This window comes from Thunnus maccoyii, chromosome 20, assembly GCF_910596095.1.
Source record: "Thunnus maccoyii chromosome 20, fThuMac1.1, whole genome shotgun sequence".
Lineage (NCBI taxonomy): Eukaryota > Metazoa > Chordata > Actinopteri > Scombriformes > Scombridae > Thunnus > Thunnus maccoyii.
The window spans coordinates 20,590,335-20,604,868 of record NC_056552.1 but is presented as its reverse complement, the minus strand read 5'-3'; positions in this window follow the sequence as shown (position 1 = coordinate 20,604,868).

The following is a 14,534-nucleotide window of genomic DNA, read 5'->3' as shown; positions in this document are numbered from 1 at the left end:
CATGGTGGCGCTAGAAGAAAAGTCAGAGGACCACCAAAGTCAGAGGGCTTCATCCTCTGGGGACCGTGGATGACTGGACAATATTTCATACCAATATATCTAATAGTTGTTGAGATATTTCGATGTAGACCAAAGTGAAAACGGACCAACCTTGCCATCTCAAGAGCAATGCTACCAGCATGGCTAAAAATATTGGCTGTGAATGTTATTCGTGGTTTTGCAGAAATAGCCAATATCAACATTCTTGTGTGACAGATATATGGGACAAACTCAGCTTTTTGCATCTTCTCTAGGCTTTCTTGGCTCATTAACTTCATTACACATTGTGCTGTATTTCTATCCCTCCAGTAAACACGTTGATGGAGGGAATGTATAAAGATTTTCAGGTTCAGTTGTGTGGGAGGCACCGCAAAAACTCATCTGACTCACTCGTTATTCAAATCAGGGTCAGTTTTCCCCACAGAGAACATTTGATCTAAGGTTCTCCTCCATGCATAAGTTCACATTATTAATAACATTCTTCTTACTTGAAGACAGAAGTGTCGAAGCAGGATAGATGCATGAAGGCAGGTTTACACAATGGTTGCTACTGTGTGGTGAACTGCCTATTTGTGTGCTGTTTGTATTTTCAGGACAGGACCATTAACTAGCTCCTTACAGAGAAACTCAGCGGGGTTCAAATGTGTTTTGTCTTGCTGTTGATTCAAGCTGTGTTACTCTTAGGCCCCACAATCATCATGGGTGGCCACATTGGGCCCTTGGCACAGCACACACACGCACACATAAATGCTAACCATATATATAGTATGACCTCTCTCTCTCTCTCTCAAATACACACACACACACACTCACACTAACATACAGAGAGAAAAGTGTAGTGCATTTATAATCACTCTTGCATGCACACACACACACACACACACACACACTGTACACTGACATACAATTAACATTCTCTCACTTCTATAAGTACACACATGCACTCCAGTGTTACTCTGCAAGAACAAACATCTCACACACATACATACATATATATATGAAGTAAATGCATAAAAACAAGAGAAAAAAATACCTGAATGCATGTTTATATAACCTCTGTACAAATTCACAAACACACTTACACAAAAATGCACTCACACCCCCCTGCTGGGCCGTAAAAACAAACTGCTCAAAATATGGCATTTGTTTTCTGATTAAACACTCACATTCCAGCAAACTGTGTTTGGCCGGCCTGGCAACAGCCGTCATATTGACAGTCGGATGTGCGGTTTGTTCGGGTGATCTCTCATGAAGGGAAGCTTTATGGCACAGCCAGCTCCATATAATCAGCTTTAAATGGCTCCAATGCTAACGAGAACGACGGCACCCTCCCTCCTTCCTCACCAGCCAGCTGGCCCCAGGAGTCAGGAAAGACACAGACAACAGCTACAGAGGCCACTAAGGACGGTGGAATTTCACGGGGTTCAAAGATCCCCAAAAAGTCAAATTTATTGATGTAAATCTGTGATAAATTTTTAGTTCAATTCATCGCCATCTGTCTGGAAAAGGTTAAGCTGGAATGATGATTTGGTCCTGCATGCTAAGTTTTTACAGCTATGCAGATGGGATGGGATAGTAAAATTAGCGGCCAAAATATTTGAGGTTACTTTAAGTTAGCTTTACCAGAAAAAATCAACCATCTGAATTTACAGGCTGACAGTGATGGACCATTAATTTCAGGAAATGTTGATACTGCTGTAATAAATCTTTTGCTTACTTCCATAAAAGTACGACTGGGAACCAAAAAATGTGACCCAAAAGATTTTGGGGTTGAGTGTTTGCCTGATTATAATTATATCTCATTTTATCTTTGCATGATATTCAATTTTTTCAATTTTTTTGCCCATGGTCAGGCTAGCTGTCTACCCACACCTCCAGCCCCAAGCACTAATGACCAGTCTCTCCACTGAACACACCAAGCCAAATTGATATCAACTCTTCATAAAACTTGTGTTAAGACAGTGAACAAGCCAACAACTAAATTGTTGAAGTTTCGATCAAATTTGAATCCCTTACACCATCTGATACTGAAAAAGTAATCACATTACTGTAACCCGTCACTAAGTAAGTGATACATTTCTCCTCAACACTATAATGAAGTGCAGGATGAGTTGCTGAAAGCCAATATCTAAAGCTGTAAAATGACTGCATTTACAAGTATGACTCATCTTGCAACGACCCGTGAAAAGCTGAAATATGACGGGAAAAGTCATTTCAGATCTAAACAGTGAATACAGTCATATAAATTTGATGTGATCCTTCACAAATGTTCAGTACTCAGATATCATATTTTATTGTCTCGTTACTCTCTAATTCATCTCTGTGTCTTTGGCACAGGAAGAGTCATAAGAAACCTACAAATCAACAGGCAGTGAACAAATAACTGGACATACAGTGACAGCATCTTGTGCTCTAAAAGATGTCCAGATGATGTTATTATCAAGGCTACACTGTCTGACTGAAAGCCTTTCATATCTATTTCCTCCATCAGATGATGCTGGCAGGATGCATTTATAGCTATGTAATGGCTCTGTCTCAGCAATATCTGAGATGGAAGGTAAAAAAAACACCTTGGTTAACACCAGGCATTAATGCTCCTCTAAAAGTGTACAAAAAATAGCCAAATAGACAATTATATTTAACATAAGAAATAGGTTAAGCAGTATAGCTAATGAATAAATGACAAAGGAACTGCTTTGAACATATGCAGAAAATCCCCAGAGAACCACCACAATTCTTCTTGAATTATTACAATTTGAACTATTTTTTAATTTGAAATTTGAATTTGCTTCACTTTTTGGGTAAGGAAACATTAAAGTGGACATATTATGCACATTTGCAGATCTATATTTTCAATCTGGGGCTCTACTGGAATATCTTTGCATGATTTACAGTTCAAAAACTCCTTATTTGTCTAGGCTCCTGTCTCTTTAAGACCCCCATCCCAATGAGCCCACTCTGTTCTGATTGGTTAGCTTCTTTAAGCTGCATCGAGAGGCTACATCAACAAACCATGAAACAAACTATAGTAGTAGGATTTCACTACTTTTTCTCGTTCTTTACACAATATATCAACTTCTCAAATACATCTGTACATGTTTGAGCCAGAATTTGACCCAAAATATGAGTAGACAATGAAAACAACACAAGGAAAAACCTTAGCAACAACCTTAAGGCTACAGAACAGACGGCCGTTTATAGGCATGTACAGCAAGCCGATGTCAACTTGTCGGCAAGGTAGAAAAAAACATTAAAACCGAAGTGTTCACGGCAGGTTGAAGCCCTGGCTTTTGACTTGCAGGGAGCATTTATACATGTTAACCTCAATTTTTGGAACTTTGACCATGTTTAACATAGACATCCAACATCATAACAGTATTTAAATAACAGAAAAAACAGAAAAAGCATGGTCTGTTAGGCTAACTACTGTAGCTTCCAGTGAAAGTTAGTGGACGTAGCTAACCTAGCTTGCTAACATTTAGATTGTTAATTTTTTGATCATGTTATCTCAACATTTATTGCTGGCAGCCCCTGCACTCTCAATGCTGTGTTTGTCCTATTTTATAGACAAGAGGGGGGGACAGCTAGCTGTCCAGTTAGCTGTCAATCTTTCATGGGTCCAGATGTGATGAAGGGAAATTATCAGACTGTCACAGCAGCAACAAGTAATCCTGTAATCTCAGCCCTCCATATGTTACGCCCTGATTTTAATCACAACATGACATATTGTAGCATACGGAGTGACAGTCATGTTTTGTCATGACACAGATAAAAGATTGAGTAGCATACACTGGTCATTGTCTCCCCTTCAGTTGCTCAGGCTGAATTTGGACATGTGGAAAAGTCTTTTTGATAAAACCAGAAACAAACAGTGCGTGTAAAAGAAGAAGACACTCGGTGTAGGAGCTGCGGTGGGTAAAGGTCTCAAGTGAATTGAAATAACCACACATAGTTGTGGGTAGTTTCTTAAATTGTCGACTCCATGTTCAGCCATGCAAATCTTATTAAACGAACTGAGCTACAATGGGACAAATGGGCTGAAGTTAACAAGGCAGAGAGCATCTGGTAAAAGTAAATCTTTACAAGCCCCAGACACACAGACAGACGTATTATACAGAGATAGGAAGAGGATGGCTTTATGGGACAGCTGTGTAACCCAGGAAAGCAGGAGGAAGTGTTAAAGGATGCTACTGAGGCGTGCTGAAATGGACCGTCTTCCATTTGTAGAGGAATAGTAGGTGGCTTGTTTACAATCAGAAATTTCAGCAAACTTTTTCATTTTTTTGTGAATAGAAAGAAAGAATTAAAACAATATCCATTGTTTTTCATGGACTTCAATGTCTTTCTGAATAAATTTTTTGACATTATACATCTCTCTCTTTGCATGTTTCCTCCTGTTTGTCAAATGTTAGTGTTGAGCAAAACATTTTATTAAGCAACCACCGTCGTTGCATGTAAGAAACTGCTCTTCTGTGTTTTCTGTGTCTATAAAAGTATCATTTTATCACTAGAGACATTTACAAATAACTACTGCAAGACAAAAATGTTACAGAAAGACAAGGTAGTTGGGGGCCAGCAGGAACTTTAACATACAAAATGAAAATAGATTTAAATGTATCAGGAAATATTTCATAATGTATTGTAGAAAGGCTTGATCCTCCAAATCAACTAATACTGTAGGACTAATGTGTCAGTTTTGACAAACAGAATGGTCATGAATCTTTAGTTATTACTTAGAGTCATATTTATTTTCATTATTCGGGGTCCAGAATTTCAGCAAAAATATTACAGTGCTCAAGTCCGTCAGCAGCCACAGATCTGCCACCTGTGTCCAGCTCACTTATTTGGTGGCTGTAACCGCTTTTTTTTTAGCAGCTCTTTATTCAAAAATAGCGTGGCTGGAAGAGTCATCATTTTGTTATGTTTGCCATAAAATATATTACTTTGAAATGTTGGGGGAGATTATTGCAGCTTTTTTTTGATGTCAAGGCGAGGATCCAAAGGAAATATTAAAAAAGCTGGGGAGCCAAGCTGTTTTATAAAAGAAAATGAAAGATTAAGCCCCCCTCCAAACCCCCAAAAACTTTTCACAGTCCTTTAACAACTTTGCACTTTGCACTTTACATTGTGTTTCTCTGACGACCACAAAAAGAAACATGAGAAACATCAACATTTCGTTCCTAAATTTTGACTTGAAAACCTGAAATCAGTGCATCAGTTCATTTTAAAATAGACCATCTGGCCCACCTTTTTAGGAAGTGCACAGTTGTCTTGTGCACAGGTTGTCCTGCCACAGGTCCAAACCATTCAGGATCTGTCAGCACTTTCTTAATCAAACTTTGTTTCCACTACTTTCAAAGATGTGATGTTTGTCATCATTGCTCAGTACAAGTAAATGATCTGAAGCAAGCATTTCTCCCTCGGTGTGCAGCTTGTAAAAATATCACTGCCGCTTTTCGACTGTTAAATTGCTGTAAAAGCTGTGTGTGTCTGTCTGAGAGTGTGTGAATGTACTTGTGTTAAAGCCAGCATGGGTTGCTGCCTGCCTGCAATAAGCCCACAGCCATAAAATATGCTGGTGTCATGTTGAAAAAATACCACAAATCTACAGGATACCAATTTGCATAGCAGACATAATTGAAACCATAAACATGTTTGTCATCTTCAAGGAGGGAAAGTCACTAATTTGAAGTGGTCTAATTACTGTAATTATGAGTAACCTTTTTCATGTACTGAGAATATAAAACAGACTTCTGTTGAACCTGCCTGACACCTTGTGAAAGATAGGGATTTTTTGATTGTAACTTCTGTTCTTTTACACTGGCAGGATTCAACAGAAGTAATCTTCCTAGTATTAATATTTGTAGTAATATTAAAAAGACGATACCACTGTTTTTTATGTGTTGAATCGTCTGAAAAAATTATATGATGACAAAGATATAATGACAATAACAAAGAACATGTTGTTTATTGTTACCTAACTCAAGTAATCCCCAAGTCTCTTTTCACAAATAAATGGGAACTGGAAAGATGAAATGACAGTATTGCAAAACACTACAGGATGCAATAAAAAATGGTTTGCAGTTGCCACCATTGAGAAAACTTACATCACATCAACTGTATTTTTTGGGGGGGATTTGAAGATTTTAGTAGCCCTGGATCAGTTTATATTCTACAATTAAAAACAGACTTCAGTATTCTTACACTCAATATTTTTAAATTTGGCAAATGCTAAGACAATAAATAATTACATGTGAAAGTAAAGAATTCAGTATAAACCTCACCAGAAATTTGATTAGTGGCAATGCAGCGAAAGCTTTGAAACAGATATTTATGTTGGGAAATTTAATAAAAAATGAAAAGCTAAGTAATCAAAGATACCCTGTGGATTTTTTGGCCACCAGTAGTGCTACGGAGCAATATTTTTATGTGTGAGTCCTTGACAGTTGGTGGCAGGAACGTAGTAAAGCCAAGTGACGGTAACGTAGCAATGCGCTAACAATGGAGAACAACAACTGCTAGGTAAATATGGATGTAAACAGTGCAGTATCATTTAAATCCTGGTAAGTTCCTGTTCACAGTAATGTAATGTAATGTGTGGACTTCATTGACAACAAACTAAACTTACAAAAAGAACTGCCCTGTCCAGGTGTAATAAAAGTATATCTTCTTGAGCAGGCTATTCTTGTACCGTACTCTTTCCATCTCTGGTCACAATATCGAACATTTAACTTTCCAGCCTCTTGAATTTACCTGGAAGAGTCTGCTCAGGTTGGCTGTGCTGATGTCTCTGAACCAGCACGACACAGCGCATTGAAGCTTTATGACTATCTGGCGACTTTTTGAGCAGCCAATAGTTCTCTGGCGCAATTCTAACTCGAATCCTAATGTGTCCAATGTTCCCTTGTGTTGGGTTGAGTGTGATGGAAAACTGCAGGTTTCAGCAGCTGTAGTGTTTGGTTGGAATGAAAACCCCAGTAACGAACAGCACTGGCTCACAGGGAACGCTGGGTGCAACTCACCTCTGTGAGTATTTTCTCAACTGGACTCCGGTATAGGAGACTCAGCACTAAAGCACTATCCCAGATGTATGCTATGCATCAAGCTTTTTGATTGCTGTCCATAGGACACGGCGCCCAAATGGCCGTGGATCCGATGGCTTTCCAGTGGCTTTATGACTTGAGATCTTAATAAAGTGTCTGAATGACTTTCCAGTGCTCTCATTCGCCCTTATTCTCTTTACTGGAGGAAAGCAAGCTCTCTCTGAGTGCTGTGAGGATCTGCCTTGAAGAGCTTTGCAGGTTTTTGCCTTTGAAGGATCTGTACAGCAGGGATTTTCCCCCTACAATTCATCACTGTCTGTCTTTTCTGTGTCTGTGTGTGTGTATGAGAGAGAGTGTGTGGGTCTGCCACAGGCCTTTACCGCTATTAGTGGGGATTTTGCCCTCTCTTTGAGGTGGTGATCTGTTTCGTTTTAATAGGTGAGAACTTGGATTACTTCTGAATCTCCTCCACACACTGTAGGAATCACTTTCCCACAGGGCACTGCAGATCATCACGCAGTGGACCACCATTGCCTAAGATGTGTGGTGGGTCTGCATGTGTGCTTTTATAATATAATAACCCCGAGATGAGATCATGCTGGGAACATGGGCAGCACAGTGACCAAGAAGTTGCACAGACTGTCATGTAAACGGAAGGACCAGAGTTTGATTAGCTGGCAAATGTTTTGGGAGATTTAGCAGCTGAAGGGCCAGATATTTGCCTCAGGTGTTGGTGGAGACCTAAACAGAGCTAAAAGGAGAGTAAACATTAGACCTAAATTTGTTGTATGGCGAGTAACAGATTGCAAATGATTGTTAATGTTGCTCTGTGTCTGTTGGATGTGAAATTATATGTTAAACTTTGACAGAAAAAATGAAAAGTTGAATTTATAAGGGGTTTGTTGAAGCTAATATTAGCATACTAGCCGCAGATACATATTCATGTGCAGTTGACATTACTGAGTTATTTCTGTGACTTTCCAGAGTGTTTATGTGCTATACCGTTAGGCTACATTTTAGCATTCATTATTATCTTGTAAATGCAATTTGTGGCCACTGTTCAACCAATGCTACATAGGTTCGCTAATGTGCAAAAATGTTTGTACTCCATTTTTGGAGGGAAAATTTTGCTGTGGAATACGGAAGCTGTTTTTGTGTCAATAAAGGTGAACAGAAATCTTGCTGTATTCAACAACAGCAAAGCATATTAAAATATATTTTCCTACTATTAATGAAGCATAATTCATTTCTGAAGTATCAACTACCCTCTCTATTAAGGACTGCTGCTGAGGAGCCCTTGAGCAAGATCCTGCAAGATATACATCTGTGACTGTCATACTGAAAAATTCCCACAAAATCTTTGTAACATTCACCTGGCTTGATGCTGAATACCAAAACTGTCTCTGATTGGTTTGTGGAAAAAATCAAAGAGTAGGATCATTTAAAGAGTAGGAAAAAAATGCAGAAGTCTGTATATCAAGCTGAGTCTGACAGTGCATTCCACAAATACTGAGTCTCGTGTCTTTATTTCAAATGGGGGCTTTGCTCCAGACATCGTTGACAATTTACAACCTTGGGGCTTGCTTCAGGTTCTGTATGTCCCATCTCACACACACACACACATATACACACATTCATCCACACACATACCTATTTGGAGTACCTCTCCACTGAAGTATTTTGCCAGGGAACCTCAGAAGCTTTCATGTGCTTAAGTCATGTCTATCATATTAACCTTAATTGGCTGTGCAAGGGCAGAAACACAACAAACACAACCTGAGAGCTGAAGAGACAGCTCAGCCCCGAGGGGGATGCTAATACACATCAAATAACTGTGACGGGAGTTGAACTGCTTTGGGACAGATGAAACTAGTCTCTACAAAACAAAGTGTTGTGAAGAGCTGACCACAAAGCTCTGCAGAGTTGCAATTGTATAGAATGTGATAGTCATGGTGGTAGGATGGTGCACTCGGATTAATCCAACACAAGAATGCCACAACATGAACCAAGTGTGTTTACACTGCAAGCGCAAGAAGACTTTTAGACCATTCATACAAAGAACAAGTAAACAGGTCTGTCTTTCACACACACACAATTACTTTGTATTGCATGTTTTCTGATACTTTAATTCAGTGTTAGTTGTAATTCTGACCACAAACAAGTTCAGGAAACTGGCCTCGCTAAGAAAATGACAGCATTAGTCATTCGGTCAAACACTTAAACCGATTTACATTACTGTAACATTTTCCTTCCTGACAAGCAGCATATTGTGGTCATGCAAATAATTGTCTTTCAGGAGTGAAGACAGAAGTAGCATGATGTTGTTTTAGTGCCATACACCACTTAAGGTGTACTCAGACAGTAAAGAAAGAGAATTTAAGCTGTGATTGCCTGCTTGAATAGAAACAAATCTGCTTCCATTCAACACAAATTAAGGCGAAGACACATTCACACAAGTTAATAATGTTTCAATTTGAACTCCTTTCTCAAGGCTTCATTTCAGTAACATACAAGAACAAGATGAAAAGCAGAGAGACTGGAGTATATAACAGAAAGATCTGGAGTTTCTAGTGAGTTCTGGGATCAGACAGTGGTTGAACTGTCCCACAAATTCACACACATACACTCTGGACACATATGGTTGATGCATACATTGCTAGCTAGCTTACAGCTAACGTGTACAGTAGTTACCAGGTTGATATATTGACTGTTTGGGGCAAACAAACACAAACAGTCCAGTGGTCAAATCTGCACGAATAATGTGGGACGAAAATTGGCTTAACAACTTTAGCTGGGAGGTTGAGCATACAAATCTGACTTTGTTTTTAGGAGAGTGGATGTGAAATGTGGTCTCTGGTTTCAGTGGTGTCAATGTTGGTTTCTTTTAACCATGTACGCAATCTTTCTTTAACATGCAAGGCATAATTTAACATTTTTGGTAAAATGCATATTCACTTTCTTGCATTAGATGAGAAGATTGATAATATTCTCATGTCTACATGCTAAACATGTAGCTATCACCAGTGGCTGGTTAGCTTAGCTTAGCACAAAGGACCAGAAACAACGGAAAACAGAATAAAATCCTTGATCAACATGTTAGAAGTGATTTTTCCATTGTGTTGTAACTTCATCCACTACTGTCGCCAGAAACTCTGAAAAGTTTTTGTTGTATTTGCTCTGGAAGAACAGCACCCTTGTCCTGTTTTCCGTCATACACTTCCCTCAAAATCCAACCACAAAGAAAAGTGCTGAGTAGAGGTATTTGATGTTGACAGACTTCAATCTAATTTCGTTACAGTATTTAGATTAGATTCCAATAAACATTTTATTGACACATTATGTTGGACCTTTGAAAAATAACATCACAAGTCACCACAGTGTATACCAAATGGGCAAACACTAATCAACTAGACCAAAGAGGGTGCTAAAAGGTTGCAAACAAATAAAAAGAGAAAAATGAGAACCCCCCCCCCCTTCCCACCCCACCCCACACACACATCTATTTCACCCTTTTTTCTCTCCTTTTATCATAAAAACAACTTTGTTAATTACTGAAAAATGGATTGCCATTAAATTTTGAAGAGACAGTCTTGGTCCCCAGAGGATGAATCCTACTAACTTTCCTGACTTTTCCTCTAGCGCAGGACTTCTTAAATCCAAATCCAGACCCAGCCCATACTTCATGTTATGAATAAAATGCGTTATGAAGTGTTATGTTGTCTCTTTTGAAATAAATTTTCTATAAATTGTTGGTGATGTTGAATATACAGTGTAGCTGGAGATCATTCACGGTGATCCTTTCCCCAGATGAATGTGGCTTTAACTGTCATGGTGACATTTACTGCTGGAGAGAGTGTTGTGTGTTATTGCTGCCAAGTTCTTGCATTAACGTTACACTGGAGAATTTGTTATCAGCCCCTAAATCAGAATCTGTCATGTGTTCTGTAATATAGAATGTGTCTTGTTTTCTCTAGTACATAATTGGCCATCAGGAGCACCAGGAGAGATCCCGAGCTTCCCTTTATATGAGATGTTTCGTCCACTCACTTTAGATTTTTGAATTTTCAGATTTGAATACATATGGAACACTACTGGGAAGCTATATATATATATATATATATATATATAAACCTCAAAAAACAACAAATAATGGACCTGCCCTTTAAAAAAGCAGTAGATGAGTAAAGTTACCTTTCCAAATAATCTGTGTAGACATGGTCCTGGCATATAGCTATAATGGAAGTGGAGATAAGTTAGACTGTAGGTTGAGTATTTATTTATTTATTTTTTGTTTGTGTACAGCTATTGCAACATACATGTAGAAATATGACAAGCAGCTTAATGTGTTTGTATAAGTCTTAGGAAAGCATGAGTGGAGCCGCTTAGTTAAGTGTTTGATTCACACCTTCAAACACCCCCACCAAAGCGTATACACACACATTCACACACACCTCCCGCCATTCCTGGCGTCAGTTGAAGCACTACGTGTGAGACACCCCTCATTAAGTTTGTGTGTGTGTGTGAATTTTGACTGGCCCCTCTCCTCACTTATTAAACATTCATAGGAGAGCGACTACTCTGATGTATAAGTTCCCTTGGCTTGTGTGTGAGTGTGTGTATGTTTTCTATGAGGCCTGCATCCTGCGGTGATCGCACAGGGAGAGCGTTTCTGTCTGCTAACAAAGAAGCACTGTTCAGCATGTTACCATGCCAAACTGTGTGGCAAAGCAGTTGTCTCTGCGTCCTGCTACAGCCATGCATTTCTTAATGCATTTATACTGCAACTGCATCTTACCAAGCTCTTTCCTGAATGTGAAACAAACTTGGATATCTCACAGCCATTTATATATAAAGCAAGACATTTGCATAGCTTATGACTGGAAAAAAAACAACTTTCTCATCTTCCAAGTAATAAAGCAAAAAATGTTGGCTTTTTGGAAAACAAGTGGTAGTATTACAAAAAAGTGTGCATGGAAGAAAAGCAGGCAGGCATAAAGTTATATTATACACTGCTGGCATGGCATTTGTTGCCATTTTCTATCAACCACACCAAAAAAACCCCAAAAAACAACACATGGGTACATAAGACATTCTCATCGTAAGAAACAGGAATTGAGGCCAAAATCAAGAGAAAAAAAAATTGATCAATTTCAGTGATCAATTTCTCAGCAGATCTAATTTCCACCTAATTTGAAAGTTAAGTACAATTACATTACACTTACATCCACAAAACTGGCCAGCATTCATCCCAAAATAAGGATGTGATGTCACAGTTCTCATATGGGTAATCACAAACTATAAACAATCTGTTTGAGAGATATGTCTTGTAGTCTGGTCATGACTATGACAGTCTACATTTCCAAATCAGCCTGCCCTAACAAGAAAAACAACAGTACAGGTCATCCAGTATATGATGACAGTATAGGTTGAAAATTCATCCGACAAAAATGACCTACAGTTACGTTTACGTCATCTAGCGGCTGTAGTAATTATGACCCGGGGAAGTGACACACTTCAGATGACATCAGTACAAGGTGACAAATTTTCATATTAGGAAGAGGCCAGTTGAGTGGATTGGTACTTAGCTGCAGGAGGCCGCTGTTCACTTCCCATTTCCAACTGCGAGTTGGGACAGTTTTTTAAAAACCGTGACTTAGATTGTCATGGTGTTTACTGTTGCCATGACGATGAGGGTTGCGTAACTTTGGTGGCTGTTTCATTATAAAGATGTGTTGTTGCAAATGCAGAGCATTGGTGTTTCTATTGGCCAACTGTGCACATTCTCACAGTAAAAGTGGAACAAAGGTGATATCCGGCCTGAAAGTGACCTACTGTAAAGGCAAATTTTCCTTTAGCAAAATCCTCTTCATCCCCCAAAATCGTGAGGACATGGCCAGAGTTTAAAGGTCTTCACAGGTCCCAAACAGACCATTTAAAAACTTAAATTCAAAACCAAAAGTGCATTAATTAATTTTTTAAACAAAGAAACCTTATCAGAAAAGGGCCCACTGACAGTCAGAGATAATTAGAAAAAAAAACACCAACAGCACCATGATGCATCCTAGTTTATACTCTCTATTTTAGGTCAATAAAGACATTTTTCTTCCATTATTGCAGCATGTCTGTTGACATTCACTTGGGTATTAGACATACTAAAACGAAGACCTGAGACCAGTGGCAATACATACCCGTGGCTCTATCCACTTAGACTGAACCTGTATTGCATATGTTTTCAGCCACCAGCTGTTTCCTGCATTATTTTCTAAATTTGCATGTAAATATCTTTCACAGCACTGGTTAAAGCTGAACTCCTCTCTCCTCCCTCCTTCTCTCCTCTGCTCGTTCTTGCTGGCATGCAAAAACAGCAAAACACCAGTGTAGCAACTTAAAGAGGTGGGAAACTCTTAAACCATTTGGTGCACATAGGCTACCTGTTGTTTGTTTACCCTTTCTCTTTAATTTATTCATCCAAATTTTAAAAAAAAGGAAGAAATCTGGAGAAAGAGCCTTTTCTTATATCTTGTCTGCCTCAGCAGTCGTCCTCAAGCCAACGGGGTTTAGAGAGGTTGGATCTTTTAAATCCTCACTCTGGGGAGCTAATCTTTGATTCCATGCTTTAAGCCAAAAAAACATTTTAGACGATGTAATTATTCAGCTTTCACAATGCATTCAGCCTTGCCTGCATGCGTACCTGGCTGGCTCCCCGTGCAGGGTTATTTGCTCAGCTACCAATTGCTTGTAAAAATAAAACAGCTTCTGAAAAAGAACAACTCATTACTTCTCGTAATCAATTTCAGATTTGGTTTATTCATCAACTGCACTTTTTCTTAGCATTATGAAATCCAGGCCGTTTCATTTTCCTCTGATTTAGATGCTGATGGTGCTGACTCTGAAATACTGCAGTGTGAGTAATAGGGCAGGGACACATAAATTTGTTTTTTAACCACCATAAATGAAACATAGCTGCATACTCAGGAGAGCATTCATTACAAAACAAAACATTTGTTTAATGGAATGATAATGCTGTTTCCTGAACAAAAAAGGATGGTTGAAGGTTAAACTTTCATCATCTTTGAGTTGGCAACAGTAATGTGCTAAAGGTGGTTAGAGTTTGACTTCATTTGAACCATAGATTTTCATTTCAGTTCATGTTACATAAAAGGAGAAAATACACATTTTGTGAACTTCACCTATAAGTCTCCCAGCTAGCCTAACATTTTGATTTGGAAAGAGTTCGATTTAGACCAGTAATGTAGGCAGAAATCACAATGTGGTTGGATATAATCAGATGGGCTGAGGCCGTCCAAGACCAATCATACTTAATGGCTTCTGAAACACATATGTTAACCAAAATAGGCCATTACAACTATACTTGCCTGAATGCACCACAGTTTAATCATACAAGCCATCAGAGACAATGTTACAGGCACCAAGACGAACATTAACAGCATC